Here is a 17,262-nt window from a genome sequence, read left to right as displayed (position 1 = left end):
AAAGTCAACACACGGGTGATCTAAGAAATTTTGTCGAAAGCACTGAAGCTGTGTCACCTGAAAAATCGGAAGCCCCGGGTGGCCTAGACATGATGACCACCTTTCTAGGTTTCGAGAATAGTGCACTGGGGGGGGAATTGAGCTGGATTTCCATGACGACTTTCAAATGTGAGCTACAGCCCGTGAAAGAAAAATTCTAGAGATGTTTTTGCTCCATATAAGAATGTCCTTTCAAAAAAAAAAAAAAAAAAAAAAAAAAAACAAAAAAAAAAAAAAAAAAACAAACCTCTCTCCCAAATGGCAATTCAGTCAAATGAACAAACACTTAGAATGCATAAGTCCAAAGTGTGGTGACGTCGAAGGTTATTTACAACTCTGAAATGTTTATTTAATTCTGTGTTTATGTTTAATGCGGATTAAGCAGAAAGAAGAGCCAAGCCATCACACACACACACACACACACACACGAGAGACAGAGAGATAGAGACACACACACAGGCAGAAAGAGACGTACAAAGAAAAACCATAGAAACACACACACACACACACACACAGACGAGAGACAGAGAGGTGGGGGGAGAGACAGGACAGGCAGAGAGAGACAGAGAGTCAGAGACACACAGACAGGCAGGTACACACACACACACACACACACACACACACAGAGGGTTGTGTTATTACTTCAATGCAGTTTTGATACTGTTATTAAGAACCAAAGAAGTGCATGGGACTTATTTCTATCTGCCATTCTCTCTGCTTTGAGGTTGATTTCCACTATCCTTCAGTTTCCACGGTATTCAAACTCTAATCATTTTGGTTCATTGATGTACCCTTGCCACGAGCTTCGGTCTTGTCCCCCGCGTCTGTGCCAGCACAAGTCACAGGCTTCCTTGTTGATTAATTTTGCAGAATCTTCAGAATGGCTCATCTGGTTGAGAAGTAAATCCTCCCAGCCTCTTGTTTCGCTCCCGACACGCCCCTTTGCCTTTACCTGGTGGAAACACTAGCCTCCCTTTTCCTAAGGACCCAGTCTCTTATACAGTAGAAGTCCTTGAACCTTCAAGTCCTCTCCCCCAGGTGTGCTGACTGTGAGACTTGCCTGGCAAACTGTGAAACTGGCTCAGGGCTCACTCAGGGCCCCAGCCAGAGGGCGCCAGCACCCACCAAGCATAGTAGCTCCTGAGCACTTAAGAGTGGCTTCCAGACAGTTCCTTAGTTGCCAGAGGTCAACCTGTGAGAAAACAATTTCCCAGTCATACGGACCACAGTTTCTTTGCGGCCCTTCTATATTTTAGTATCCTTGTATGCAGATGCTTAGCTCCAAGAGCGACCTCACCCCTCTCTGACCCCCCCCCCACCCCGCCAAATCCCTCACGGGGGGGGGGGTGGCGGAGATGACCGAGGAGCCTCTTTTTGGGAAAAGCATTGCCTTTGGGAACAGGCTTCTGTGTCAGGTTCCCGCAAAGGGTCCAGCTCGCCTGCGATCGCAAAGGAGGGGTGTGCTGCTGAGCTCCGGGTAGAAGCCCAGGAGGTGGAGGTGGGTGAGGGACACAGAAGGGCGACTGGTCCTGAGGGAGGCGACCAAAGGAGGCCAGGCAGGGGCTTTGGCTTCCCTGGGGTCTGATTGGAGGTTAGCCGGATGAGTCGGAGCTGGGGGCGCGCCCATATCCACTGGCTTGGGCAAGAGCCGCCTGCTCGGCCCCTCCCCGGAGCCGCTTTGTCCCGGGTGACGGCGGTGGAGGTTGCGGGAGCACCGGCAGGAGGCACAGCCCGGGTGACCCCGCGACCCGGAGAGCTGGAGGCGGCGCTCAGTGCGCACAGCTCCACGCCCAGGCCAGCGGGCACCGCGCTCGCCCCGGCCGTCAGGTGAGCAGGCAGAGCCGCGCCCGCAGCCTGCTGCCCCGAGGACCCCCGAGCCGCCACCACTGTCACCGCCGCTACAGCGGCGCATCGCAGACGTCCTGCAGGTCGGTTACGTAACGGCGCAGGCCCCATCGACCCTGTACCCTGTCCCACCAGGGCTGAATACCTGGGTTCCAGGGGACCTGGGCAATGGGAATCAAGCACCGCCGGGCTTAGGGGTAGGGCTGGAGCAGTTGGAGAAATCTCTCCTGGCCAGTCCCCAAAGCATCCCCAGGGATACTTCTCTCATGACCCCCCTCTAGGAGGCGCTAGCTTTCAAAAGCCCCCTCCCCATCTCTACTGGCCAAGGGTCCACCTTCCCAGGTGCAGCAGCAGGTGCAGAGGGACTTGGAGGATCCAGGTAACTCCAGTGGCCTCGGGATTTGGGCTTAGAGTAGTTGGGGAGATCAACAACTCAGCGAGTAAAGGAGAAGATGAGGAGACCCCTGTCTTCCCAAGCTTTACCAAATTTGTTAGGGAGGGGCAAAGGGGCGTTCGGGCACAGCGGGCTGAGAATTGTCCTGCCTGGGCTTAGCCTGCTTGGGTCATCTAAAAATAACTTCAAGTTTGTAAAGTGACATGGACAGGAGCGCGGTGTGCTGGGTTCATCGTGCCTGTGGGGCGTTCCTCTCCAGAAGTCATCAGAGGGGACAAAACAGTCTGGGTTGCCTGTGCATCTCGCTGGTTTCCAGGGTGCCTCGGTTTGACTTTTGGTTAATGATTTATTCTCCAAGGCTTTGCTGTCTGTTCTTTCTTTCTGTCTTTCTGTCTTTCTGTTTTTCTTTCTTTCTGTCTTTCTGTCTTTCTGTTTTTCTTTCTTTCTTTCTTTCTTTCTTTCTTTCTTTCCTTCCTTCCTTTCTTCCTTCCTTCCTTCCTTCTCTTCCCTTCCCTTCCCTTCCTTCCTTCCTTTTTCCTCATCCCAGATGGATTCAACAAGACTGCACGTTCTGTTTCTTACACTGGGCTAGAAACGGTCAGCAGAGAATTATTACACCTGCTGCCAACATTGTCTTAAAACCTCGCTTTTAGCAACAACAACAACAATAACGACAAAGCCCGTTTCTTGTTCCTTTTTATTTATGTAGTCCTGTCATTTCCCTCGGATGGGAAGAAAAGAATGTGAAGGTATTCTTTAGCCAGAATTTGTGTCTCAAGAGACTTTAGGGACACGGAAACATGTTCACAACACAACTGAACTCTCACACCTTCGTTGTCCTTGATTATACAAAGTCCAAAATACAGGGCAAGGGAGTGGTGTCCACAGGGCAGATCTTGCTGACCAGGGGATCATGAAGACAAGCATGAGGCAGGAAGAGTCAAGAAGCAGGCCAGCTCGGGCTGTGGGACACGGGAGTGAACACTTGGCAGTCTTTCAGTACCCACATCGATTTCTCTTTTAGCCTTACGGAGCTATTACACCACATGTGACCGGTCATTGAGCTCAATTAGCCTGAAATGGGAGTTGTGATCGGCTTCCCAATGCACTGTAAATTGAGCCAGCCTTTACTGAGCGCCTCTTACCTGAATGTGGTCCAGAGGATTCGGGGAGGGAGAAGTGTCCTCAACAAAAGTGGCTAGGTTGTAAGATCTTAGTAAATGCTTAGAGGTCTATGTCCTTCATAACCCACCTAGATCTTGGAGGATGTGACACTCTCCGGTGAGGAATATTTAACAGGAGTGGGAACTCGAGAACTTTCTCATTTGCGAGGACTCATCACACTTGCATAACTGCAGTTTGTCAGAAATAGTGCAGGGACCGCATTCTCTTCATCAGTCCGACTTCGACAGGGGCAGAGGTTGCAGGATCCCATCCCTCTAATTCCCTGTGCCGGTTGATGACACAGCTATTTATTAAGCACCTGCCGTGTGCCATGCAGGCTCTGTGCTGGGAGCAAAAAGAACAAGAGCCTATACTTCCCAGAAAAGAATCAAGCAGAAAATGAATGTTAGTGAATCAGCCTAGAGAGCATTTAGTGCCGAGGGGAGCGAGGTCAGCGGGAGTCAAGAGATGGGAGGGTGGAAGGAATCTAGAAGAGCCTGCCAGAGAGTACACATTTGGACCGGGTCCCAATGGGTGGTTGGCATTCTCTGGAGAAGGCACCAGGCATTCGGTGTAGAAAGGACAGCAAATGCCAGCAAATGCACACAGAAGGAAAGTTTCGTTCAAGAGCACCTAGTTCTGAGATGGCAGCTGGGGAGGATGTGGCAGGCTGGGGCTTTAAACATATTCCATTGAACAGGGAGATCTCATTTATATGTTTACAAAAGTGACTTTGGAGGATGCCAGGGAAGTAGAGCTACAGAGCACTAAGCTCTTGTGTTAGGCTGTTGGTCTAGTGCAGGATCCTCAGCTTCTTTCTGAATCATGAAGTGTGCAAGAGGCAGGTGCCAGGGCAACAGAAGCAAGATCTATAGACAGCCTTTTCGGGGCAAAGAGGTGACAATTTTGTCGCCTGGTGGGGACTGGTGGGGAAGGAGAAGCTTTGACGTGTAGAGGCACAGCCAGGCTTTGGGTGAGGTAAGGCTGCAGTGGAAATGGCAGGTTTGAAAAGGACTGTGGATTTTTCTTTTGGATATCAAAACCAAGGTTCTTCTGTTTGCAAAGGTTGCCTCTTCATTCCTGGAACTAACTGCCCTCTAGTTTATTCCCGAGACTACCAAGTATTGCCTCTGGAGAAGAGGGAGGTGAATTCCATGGTAGGATGTTTTCCCTGCCTTTAACCCCCTTTAATGTGTTTAAAGCAAACACATTAACTCAGTTACCTGAATACCGCTTGTGATCATCATTAGAATCAGTGGCATTTATTCAGTGCCTGTGGTTAGTACAGTGAATGCTGCCGCTTACCTTAGGTGGCCCTGTCATTAATCTCACATAATTTGACAGGGAAACCGAAGCTAAAAAATAATAATGATAGGTTGTCTAGAGCACATAGTTAATAAGCAGTGCACCCAGTGTTGGAGCCCAGGTCCTGAACAACAGTGTCATTCATTCATCAGTGTGGGTTAATACCATTGAAGTATCTTCCCTACGTTTGGATATTTGTGGCTGATGCTACAGAAGAGAACTGGGCTGAGTTAAGAGTCTTAGTTTTCCTTCATGCATATATTGTGAAATGTGCACAATTACATATCTTCTGTCAGGCTTGGGTTGTTTTATTTTATTGTAAAAGTTATTGTTTTCAATGCATATGTGTGTGTGTGTGTGTATGCATATGCACATGTGTGTGTTTGTGTGTGTGTATGTGCATGCATGAGTGCACATATTTGGGTGAGGCTGCAGAGGTCAGAAGAGGGCTTAGAAGCCACTGAATCTCGAGTTACAGGTACACTACTGTGGGTGGTGGGAACTGAACATGGGTCCTGTGGAAGAGCAGCAAGAACTTGTAACTGCTGAGCTTTCTCTCCAGCCTGGGTTATTTTGAGTCTGTGCAGTAATGACAAAAGAAAGGTTAGGCACTCTGTAAGGAATCTGGGTTCTGAAGTGCCACCATCCTGTTGCAGGTTAGTCTACCAGTATGAATGGCTTGGTATAGCATAATTAGAAATACAGTGGCAATGGGAGTGCCTAATGCTGAGAAAGTCCAGGTAAAGGTGAGAAGCCTGCTTGGGTACCAAATCAGAGGAATCTTTCACAGCCAATGATCACTTTCTTTCCTTCAGATATGTTACTTTCTCAGTGTTTGTTTGTTATGGAAAATATTGCGGAAGTCAGTAATCGTTCCGTAAGGTAGTTACAGGAATTGGAACAGGGACCAGGCACTGCACACAAGTTGGCCTCATTGAAAATACTCTAGAAATTGGGCCACACCCTTCACCCTCAGGACAATAGCTGCGTAGAAAGAAAAGGTAAAGTGTCCCTGAAGATGCTTTATTCTTCAGTAATTGTTTACTTAAAGTCATGTGCACATATGTGTATGCGTGTCCATGTGTGCATGTATGTGGAAGCTGGATGTCAACCTCAGGTGTCATCCTCCAGAATGCCAACCACCTCCTTTGAGGCAGGGCCTCTCATCAGCCTGGAGCTCACCAATTAGGTTTGACTGCTGAGCCAGTGAGTCACAGGGATCACTCGGATTCCTCGGATTCCAAGGACATGCCAGCACACTGGCATTTACTCACCGGACAGACTGATGCATCTCTCTAGGGCCCCTACCATGATGCTTGTTAATCCACTCCTGCATTGAGTAGCATCCTACCCCAGAGAGACCGACCGAAAGTATAACAACACACATCACATAGATCCCTTTCAACACGTGACTCAGAGAGGACAGAATGGCTCTGTCCTGGGAAACCTGCACCTGCCTTTCATTTTTCCCAATTTGTTCTTTCTCTGCTGACAAAATGCTCACTGTCCTTATGTCTGTGTCCGTGTGCTATGGATTCCCAAGTGTCCTGTGTTATAGATGAACTTCAGTCACCTAGTTAACGAGTCAAAACATCGTTTCAACTTAGCCGAGGCCATTGAGGAAAAGAACAAGGGAATTCTGGAACTTTCTAGAAGTTACGGAAGCGCTTTTAGACGTAGCTCACGTTTCCTGAGATTCATAATGTTCATAGCAACGGAAAAGACTGTGATTTCATGTCTGAGCTCCCTGTGCTCAACTCACTGTGAAACAATAGAAAAAAATGCAGAATTTCTAAGGTGTGGAGTACATGCATTAAAAGACACTTAAATGTTCATTGTTGGGCCAAAGAAGAAATCTCAAGAGTTGTGAACTAGACCATGGCTTTTATTCCCTTAGATTTTTGATGGAATAACTGCTTTGTTCTGACAGGCTTATTCTGTCATGTTGTATGTATGTGGAGGCAACTGAGCCACACCATAATACCTCTCTTAGAGTGTTGGGAATAAGATAATTAAAAAGGTTTGGACTTGCCAAGAAATCCTAGCACTCCAGTCCTGGTGCAGTTACTTCCCAGTTATGTGACCTTGAACTTCCCATTGACCTAGCAGTTGTTGGAGCTGGCACTTGAAGATTGCTGCTCCCTTCAACGCTTTGTTCAGCCAGTTATACAGTGCTATGTGCTTCTCCAGACCGTAGCCGACCTAGGGAATGTGTGCGAGTGTTATCATCTACACATAAGCATGCTCTAGAAGTTCAGGGGGATAAGCCATGTAGAGTCAGGTCAGAGTTGCAGTTTAGGACAACAATCTCCTTACCTTTGGAGATTTGAGGGAGACTGAGTTCCACCCAATGTGTGCATTGAGGAATAGAATGTTCTGTACAGATGTTAAGGATAACCATCATAGTAAGGACCTCTAATTGTTGGGTCTGGTAGAATACCATGTCTGTGAGGTGAGGAAGGTACTCTGTGTCTAAAAGGACATTAACATTCAGACTGCAGAGACTGCTCAGTGATTAAGTACACCAACTGCTCTTCCAGAGGACCCAGGTTCAATTCCCAGTACCAATATGACAGCTCAAACCATCCGTAACTCCAGTTCCAAGGGATTACCCTCTTCTTGCTTCCACAGGCACCAAAAGGACTTGGTGTACACAAATATGTACAGGTTAAACACCCATACATAGCATAAAATAGAATTTAAAAAAAAATGAAAAATAACCCAATTATGTCATACATTAAGAAAACCTCATTTACTTGGTCTGCTCCCTGGTACAAAGCAACTTTTTCCTTCAGGACTAGCTTATTTTTTGTCAGTAACATGAGTGGACCAGCCAAGGTCAAGGATAGTCAACTGTGGAACCAGGTCTGGCTGATTAAGGAGAACGTGGTCTATAAAAATGAGGTGACCGGCACAAGGTGTTAAAAAGTATAAACAGAAGCTGAAAACCAAAGTTAAGATCAAGGAATGGTTAGGCGCAGTACAGAGAACAAGAAGAGAAAGTGATCATGAGGGTTTCCATCAGTTATAAGAGACAGGCAGGAAGAATATCAAGTCAGAACAGGGAGGCTGGGAATGTCTCCCATTGTCTACAGAGATCCATCTACTCCACAGAAGAGATCCATTGCACAGGTTTCTTTCTTATGTATTTGTTTTACTTTGACATATATGCTTCTGAGAAAGTTTTAGATGATACAAGACTATTATGGGAAAAAATTAAATCGCACATTTCTGTGAGCAATGCCATGACTTCCAGCATTTTGATGTTTTTCCATCTAGTCTCTTCTGTTTGTGTATTTTTATAGAATGAGGGTCATAATGTGCAGAGAACTTTACTTCCCACGTATTTCTCCAAACATTTAAAACAACTGAGCATGAGATGTCAATGATCTTTTTGAACACCTATGAGTGGATATGTGCGTGTTTGTGCATGTGAGTGTTCGGGTGCATAAATCTATGCGTACACACGCAGAAGTGCATCTTGGGAGCTGGGGATCCAAACTCAGGCCCTCATGCTTGTGCAGTAAGGGCTTTAACCCATGTAGTCACCCCACTAGCCCCTGAGCACTCATTTTAGTAGGAGTAGAACATTCTTTAGTATGAGTTTACCATAAATCATTAACTCTTCTCCCTTTTATGAAGCATCCAACTTGTTCCTAAATAGCCAAAAAATTATAAAGAAGACTTAGGTAAAATTAAAAATAATCTTTATTTTATTATTTTTAATTTTATGTGTGTGTCTATGTACATGAGTTCAGGTGCCTTTGAAGGCCAGAGAAGAGCATCAAATGCCTTGAATCTGGTGTTATAGGCTGTTGTGAGCAGCCTGAGGTGGATGCTGATCATCTTGCCAAGCACTAAACTCCAGTCTTCTGCAAGAGCAGCAAGCATTCATCATCTCTCTGGTCTCTTTTATGGACATTTTTAAGCACATTTGTGAGTGAGTGAGTGTGTGTGTGTGTGTGTGTGTGTGTGTGTGTGTGTGTGTATTGGATTAATTTTCTAATCCCAGTTCTTAAGATTCTTCCTAAATACTTGATACTACTTTTATTTACTTGTGTGTAGATGTGTATACATGTTCGATAGCATGTGTATCTTCTTCTGTGTAGAAACCAATATTAAATGTCTTCCTTAGTTTCTTTCTGCCCTAGGTTTTGAGACAGGACCTCTCAGTGAACCCAGAGCTCACCAATTCTGCTAGACTGGCCAGTCAGCAGCCTCCAGGGTTCTGCTTTTATCCTTCTGCCCAGCACTTTTGAGGTTACCTATGTCAGCCATCATGATTTGCAAGCACTTGTTAACTTTCAACAAGTGTGAAGTCATGAACAATTTCATAAAGCAGTGCGTGAGACATCAGCTCTCGCCTCTGTTCAGTTTGTAAACTTCTTTCATGTGCAAATAAGAATCAGTTGACACCAGGGCTTAGCAGAGACAGCCCCACTCCTGGAAATATTTGAGTTAAATAATATAAGAAAGTTAGACTTTCTTCTGGAGAACTTAAGGATGGTAGACAGACTTAATTATAGAGTTCACATTATTATTAAGCACAGTGGAGTGGACAGCATTCCCTCTGATGGCTGTTACCAACATATTGTTTTATGGATGCCTTGACACGTATGAGGTTGATCTGGGTAGCTGTTGATGTAGTCTCATTGCGGTTCTGAAGCACTTTGAACTGAGCAGGAGACAGCACACATGATTCACAGAGAACTGCCTCACTGGGTCCTTGCTTCAGCAAAACTCATTTCTGAATCATGCAACATGACCAAGGATGAGAGCTCACGTACTGCAGAACCTTTGTGTCCTTTGGATTGAATTAACTCCTTACCTTCCTCGTAGACAAGCTGTAGATACACATGCCTACATTTGTTTACCCTCTACTAAGTGGACACAATGTATTAGTTTACCAATCTAAAATAAATTTGCTATTATTGCCTATTTATTTTAAACAGTGGAGACTGGCATTTCTGCCACAGAACACTAAGGGATCTCAGAGGACAGTGTGGGGTAGTAGGATTTTTCTTCTACCATGTGTGTTCTGAGGACTGAATGAAGGTGAACAGGCTTTGTTGGCAAGCAATTTTACCCAGTCTTACTGTCCTGCATAGTAGACAATTTTGAATAAATATGTAGGATAAATAGGTGGGCTCTTTTAAAAATAATATTCAGATGTTCTCTATTTAAAGATTTTAGTTTGATAGCTAATCAGGTTAGTGTTTACAAAGAGACTCTGCCTTCACTGTCACCATCTTAACTATTTTGATTAAGTTGGACAATTAACAAGGTAGACAGTGACTTTGAATTACTTTCTTCCATGAAATTATCTGAAGACTTAATATAATTATTTTATTTGGCCTCTTTAACTGCTAAAGCTCAGAGCCCAGTAAGAATGTGTTGACAGAAAATGTCTAATTTCAGTCAGTGTCTAATTTCAACCTTTAAAAATTTATTTATTTTAGGTAAGCATACAAATTATTGGCATGCTTGAACATATACGCCCTAGGAATTTGTTCTCAATTGTTCCTCTCCACTAACCCCACCCTCAAGTTATACTTGTCTTTGGAGTTTTGCTAATTTCTCAAGATCAGAATGATTTATTTGATCTCAAGGATCCTAAGTGAATTTCAGGATAGAGAGCAATAAATTCTTATCAGCTAGTGGGCAGCTGAAGCAAATGTTTATTTGCCAGAGCAAAATCTCTTAGTTTCTAGGAGTGAAACCAAAGCAGTGATTTGTGAATATGTTAGGTTGTTCCTCCCGTGGGCATCTATGGTGTGCAGTTCATCTTGTATGACATACAAACATTTGTAAACATACAAGATTAGATGCACCCCAGGCGTGTTCATTTGAGGCCGCCCTTTTTTTTTACTGATTCATTTGTCTCCTGGTGATTTCTGCTCCACACACAGCTGTTGTTTCACAGTAAACTTCAACATTTGACAAGGTGACATTCAGGGGGAGTGTTGAGTGGAAATGCTTGCTTGGTCATATTTCTCAAAGAAGACTTTCCTTCTGACCTCTCAGTGTCTCAGCACAGGAAGAGGCTGTGGGAATTCTTGGATGGCTCCCTTGGAGGCTGGTTTCCTTGCAGAATTGTGAGATTATCATGGGGGAGGAGATGCAATTTCTTTCTCAATGTATTTGCAGCCGCACGGGCAGATCCAAGGTCTTCTGCAATGTTAGCACGGTGTTCCCAGATCCCCCCCCACCCCCGTGTACAGACAGGCTGAGAAAGATCAGCCACAGGAGGAAATAAGACCGAGTGGCAACCTGAGCAGCAATCATTGGTTCTGTGAGAGCTATATGACCTTGACCTACAGTCATACCCATATATCTCCTGTTTTGTAAATAACTGCTGAGAAGATTAACGGGTAAATCTGTGACATTAAATTTAGAATGGCTTTGGATGAGGCTCCATTTTATACTAGGGAATTAATGACTTTCACAGGACACAGGTGAGTCCACAGTGGTCCTGGAGGGAGCCCAGGTTTTGTCTGTCTCTCTCCCTATTCCTCCATGATTCTTTTTATTAACAATAACCAGTCTCAAGGAAACCCAATGGTTAGAGAGGGAAGATTGATGGAGTGACCATCAGGAGCTTTGAACTTCAAACTTTTCCAGTGATTTGTTCCTCGTGGTACTCCTGGATTTATTCTTTAAAATGTTTCAGATTTCACCCTCTAAGGATGACTTTATATTTCCCCAAAGTTTTTGGTAATATCACCTTATCTTAGGTGATAAAGACCAAACTCATGCTTAATGAATTCTTATTAGCATTCACTGAAACCCTTATTTTAACTCAGCCATTTCAATGTTTCAACTACAACCCTTGGCATTGTCTTACAAGACAACATAAAGTTCGAGCCTATAAGGTTATGTTACACAAACAAAATTAGGGATAATGAATATGTTTTCAGGAAGAACCATGGGTAATTTTTATGACAGCAAAATTTATAAGGGTATGTCTTAGATGAGAGAAACTCTAGAAAATAATACAGGTTAGAAATATTTACTGGATATCTGGAGACCTAGGATGCATTCCCAAGCTGATCACATGGGCAACCCCCTCACTTCATTCCCCATTGACTGTGAGCTCTTTTGGAATTATTCTATATCTGGAATCAAGGTTTTACAGTCGGACAGAGTTCTTATTCTTCCGTTTCTCAGTGACATTATCTTCTTTTCTTTATTCTCACATACTCATTCCAGGGTCCCTAATGTTTAAACACAAAGAATTTCTTTCCTTTCCCCTCAATTAGAAAAGAAAAAATGTAATGGTTATTTGGAACCAGTTGATGAACTTCTATCTAGCCTGAGTTGATTATCTATTTGATAAGAGATGAGGTGATAGTTTTTTAGCCAGATACTGTTTTCTTCATGCTTGTTTTATTATTTAATTTACTTTACATCCAGATCACAGCTTCCCCTCGGTCCTCTCCTTCCAATCCTTCCATCTCAGTCCCCCACATCCTCCAGTTCTCCCTTTCTCCTCTAAAAAGGGGAGGCTTCCCACGGATATCAATCCACCTTGGCATATCAAGTTGCAGAAGGACTAGCGCACCTTCTCCTCTTGTGGCTAGACCAGGCAACCCAGTTAGGGAAAGAGATTCAAAGACAGACAGGGGAGTCTGATACAGCCTTTTCTCCGACTGTTAGGAATCTCACAGAAAGACCAAGCTTCACAACTGTTATATGCTTGCAGAGGGTGTCTGTCCCATGCATGCTCTCCCTTTGGTGGTTTGGTCCTTGTGGGCCCCAATGGGCACCAGTTAGTTGGTTCTGTATGTTTCCTTATGGTATATTTGACCATTCTTAGCCAGATATCTTTAGAAAATGTATTAACCCCTTCCTTGTTAAATTAGTCAAGTCCCTTTAGTCATTTCCCAAAGTGCCTATACAATTATATTTTGCGTATGTGCATGTGTCTGTGGGCATTCATGCTGTGGGTGTGGAGGTCAGAGGTTGTTGTAGGGAGCACCACACAATAAGTTGAAATGCTTGCTAATTTCTGTTTTGAGACAGTCTCTAACTGAACCCAGTGTCTTACTGCTGTGAAGAGACACCATGCCCAAGGCAAGTTTTATAAAGTACAACATTTAATTGGGGCTGGGTTACAGGTTCAGAGGTTCAGTCCATTATCATCAAGGCAGGGAACATGGCAGGGTCCAAGCAGGGATGGCTCTGGAGACACATTGCTGAGAGTTCTACATATTGTCCTGAACGGAACCAGGGGAAGTCTAACTCCTCAGGCAACTAGGAGGGAAAGAGGGTCTCAAAACCCACCCCCACAGTGACACACTTCCTCCAGCAAGGCCACACCTACTCCAACAAGACCACACCTCCTAACTGTGCCACTCACTAAGCCAAGCATATTCAAACCATCACACCCAGAGCTCACTAATTCTGCTAGACTGGTCAGCTAACAAGATGCTCCCCTTTCCACCTCCTAGCTCTGGGGTTGCAGGGTACAGCACTCTGTCCGGTTTTGATGTGGATGGTAAGGTTTTCCAAACTCAGGTCCTTAAGGTTGTATGGTTGTATGGTGAGGTCTTGCCCAACTGGGGCCTTTGCTGAGCACTGTGGGTGGAGCCCAGAACTTTGAATAATCTAACAGGCAGGATTTTTTTCCTCCCCACTCTCAGTCTGTGAGATATTTAAACACAGTATGCTAATACTATTGTGAGCCTCCTCTCCCAACAAGGCTCCTGTCAGTCATGTCTTTTGTCAATCACAGCAGAGTAAATGCTGCCAAATATGTACATTTCTCTCCCTAATTGCAAATTGACTTTTTATGGCTACTTATTAACAAACCCCAGGAGACCAATAGAAATCATTGAGACACAGCTGTTATAGAGACCAGATACTATTTCTTCAACTTCCTATTGCGACAAATACCAAACAACCAGACTATTCACAAATCAGTCAAAAGTTCTTGTTTTAAAGAACAAGGAGCTGAATACGATTGGCTCATAGGCTTAATGACAATCAGAATAGTGCCATTTTACTAATGAGAGTCACTCTGAACACAGTGTGGCTGTGAGAGATTTCAACTGGACAGCCTCCCATCTCTAGCCCTAGAACTGTTTTCTTCCATTATTTTTATCTTTTCTAGAGTCCCTCCGCCTCCAATCCTCAAAGGAACCACCATTCTTTATCAAGCCTGTATTTACTATGGTGCACACACGCTCCAGTACATGGACACCTGATCTATTCACATTCGTTCATTTATTTACTCCCGCTGGGTGCCAAATATCGTGTTAGTTCCTGGGATGTAAAACCCAACAGGACTGAATCACTGTCTACAGTTAAAATAGAGTCCCAGAGATGCCCAGGTTCTTGTACTTTTGCCTGTACCTATCCCTGGACATTAAGTAGCTAAAGCTGAAGAAAGTCCCTACTCATTCATCCTTGTGACGGCTGCAGTACATGTCAGATAGAGCTAGCAGGGCTTCCCTGGGCTAATAGGAAGATGAACTGACTACCCATTATAACCATTTTAAATAACGCAGAAGCATAGCACCAGGGCTGTCAACACTTCAGATGTCTTTGTTCTCTTCGCATAACTGTTAAGTATAAAAATAAGTTGAGGCTGAGGAGATGGATGAACAGTTAAGTTCACTTTCTGTTCTAGCAGAACACCTGAGTTTGATTTCCAGAACCTACGCTGGATGGCTCATAACTGCCGGTAACTCCAGCTCCAGGGAATTCAACAACCTTGATCTCTGAGGGCACTTGAACACACATGTGCACACCCACACACACCCATACATACACACACTTTAAAAAATAAATGCACAATTTAAGTTTGCCTGTTTTGCCTTCTTTATATCAATTAACCTGTTCTTTCTAGAATGTACCTTATACCTCACTGATGGTCCAAAAGAAAACCTCACATATGATCAGTAACAGGGACAGAATTTAGAGGCAGATGGACCAAGGGACCCTATGTCTCTAATTCAAGTAGTTTTGAAATGCCCCGTCCTGGCAGGCATTGTGAGCCTGTTCTGTTTGACTGAGCTTCGATGGAAGCAGTTGACCAGGAAATACTGTCTGTGTGTATTTACGGAGCAGCCACTAAACTCCAGGCCCAGGGCCCAGGACCTCCCACGTGCTTTGCATACAGGTCTCCAGGAGAAACGTGTTTCTGTTCTAAGATTCTTCAGATGAGGACACCGGACTTCGGGGAGCTTGAACAACTCAGTTTGGTTTCTCTGGAGGTGAATCCAGAACTCAACAGTGCTGTCTTTGTCTCCACAGCCCAGTGGGATATGCAGATATTTGTGGAGTTGTGGAGTAATAGCATTTCAGTCCAATCATTTTCCATGCCCATCTTGTTACTTTATGACAACTGTAAAGTTGGACCCGCATGCTTTGGGGTGCCTAAAGTATTTCCTCAGAGAAAATACAGTCACATGATTTTGATGTTTGGTTGATGTCATTGCTATTTTAGCAGTTGAAGACTGGCAAGGATGGATGCCAGTCTTTCTAATTAAAAGGCTGTGTGGCTTGATACATCGTTAGAGAAGAAGTGTGGGCTTGTGTGGAGAAACCACAGGATTCGAGGAGCATTTCAAGTCCTGGACCTTCTGAGTTGCACTTTTTGGTATACAAGGCAGACTGAGGATAGAAGGTGGCAGATTGCAAAGTGCCATTAATCATTTGGGTGTTAAATGTCAGGGATTTGAGTGGGATTGTTTTTATGTTATAACCTGCATTTGTCTAGAACACTTAATTGGAACTAGTGACTTTAGAGAAATGACATGACCTTGATTTTTATGTCTGCTCATATTTAAATATTACTTTAATAAAACCATTAAACTAAACCTGGAAACGGAAGCAGCACATATTTTTCCTAAAAGTTAATATGTTAATTTTTTTAAAGCTGATCATAATAAATTACTCGGCATACAGACCTTCTGCAATCCCCTCAAAAGAAATAAAATGCTCCGCACATGAAGGGGCTGGAAAGATGGCTCGGCTTCTAAGAGGATGTACTAACTGCTCTAACAGAGAACCCATGGTTAGTACCCAGTGCCCACACCAGGAGTCTCCCAACTGCCCAGAACTCCAGCTCCAGGGGAACCAACGCCCTCTTCTGGCCTCCATGGTACACACTAATACAGACACAATTAAATTTAATACATCTTCAAAATAAGAATTAATTGATGGTCATCATAGCAATGTTGAAAAGACTGGAACATACAGTGAGGGAAAGAGCTGACAGAAACCTTTAATGACATAAATAGAAGGTGGGGGTGGGGGCTGCAGATGGAGAGCAAGCTTCTCCTGGGAAATCCCGGCCATCTTGAAGATCCCCAACTCTCTGCACCCTGAAGGACTCTCTGTACTGTGAAAGCTGCAGGGGACTAACCGTATGAAATGAGAAGGAATACATGGGGGGACTTGCAGTACAACGTTCCTACAGAGTTTATTTAAAAAAAAAGATATTATGTTCATTGGATATAGGTCGAAGGACAACTGGCTTATATGCAGGAAGAGACTTACATGTGTATGTTTATGTGGGTATGTATGTATAGATGCATGAATGTAGGTGTGGTTGTGAGCATGTATGTGGCTATGTGCCCCTTTGCACACTTGTGGAGGCCAAATGTAAGTGTCCCCCTCTGGCACTTTCTACCTCAGTTCCTTGAGCTAGTGTTTCAATGAAGCCAGGCTGGCAGCCAACTGACATATACAACATATGTGTTCAGCAAGTGTCATTGTGTTTGTAATAAGATGTACCTGGCTCAGACGTGTGTACTGAATGATTCATTCCCTCGCCTAATCCCATGAGACTTGGTGCTCCATACATAGCACTGCATCTCCATATTTGACAGATGAGGAAACTGAGTCACAAAAAGGTTAACTAATTCTCCCGGGGCCTCATGGCTGATAAGAAGCACAACTGGAATTTGGAGACAAGAAAAGTGCTTGGCATCTGTGACTTTTCATACTACTTGGTGCTAATTTAAGTGCATGGTACACAGAATATTACAGGTGGAAATTTGCAAAAATTATAAATTACATCTTAAGAATTTATGTGTCCAGAATTTTCTGCAGAGGGAGACACTCATACTTTTGGTTCCTGGCTTTCAGACTTTTACTTTTGATAGCTAGTAGCACCCCCACAGAGCCCATGTACCCTTAAAAACCCAAGGAAGAAAAATAAAGGAAGAAATCCAAATGTGTTTGTGATCAAACTGAAGCAGCCAAGTTATATGTGATGACTTCACATCTTCAGAAACACAAAGATCTGCAAGAACCCTTGGTCACCAAGGAAGTACAGATTGCATTGGACAGGTGATGGGTGCCTGCTCTAATACACTTAAGGAAGTACAGGCCACTTTGTCAATATTATGTGTGAATTTTGTTTCTTACTCAAACCAATTCAACACCAGCTATGTTTTACAGTTTGAAACCGTTATGTTATTGTATTTAACACCCCCTGCAATATTGTATTCACCCCACCAACACTTTATCCATACCCCAACACTGTATCCATCCATTTTCTGTAA

General features: G+C 44.1%; 1 protein-coding gene across 4 annotated transcripts in view; it reads left to right on the top strand.

Annotated features, from left to right (window-relative positions):
* The first annotated feature begins 1,438 nt into the window (after window positions 1-1,438).
* RCAN2 (regulator of calcineurin 2) overlaps window positions 1,439-17,262 on the top strand; it is a 201,852-nt gene continuing 186,028 nt past the window's right edge. The window contains exon 1 of one of the 4 annotated variants that reach the window (XM_080916691.1): window positions 1,439-1,537. The gene's annotated coding sequence lies outside the window, so the exon portion shown is untranslated. The other 3 variants (XM_080916693.1, XM_080916692.1, XM_080916690.1) reach the window with 3 other exon arrangements.

The sequence above is a fragment of the Micromys minutus genome (genome assembly GCF_963924665.1).
Source record: "Micromys minutus genome assembly, chromosome: 5".
Taxonomy (NCBI): Eukaryota; Metazoa; Chordata; class Mammalia; order Rodentia; family Muridae; genus Micromys; species Micromys minutus.
Note: the sequence above shows the minus strand (reverse complement) of the source record. Positions and strands in the feature narration are given on the sequence as shown.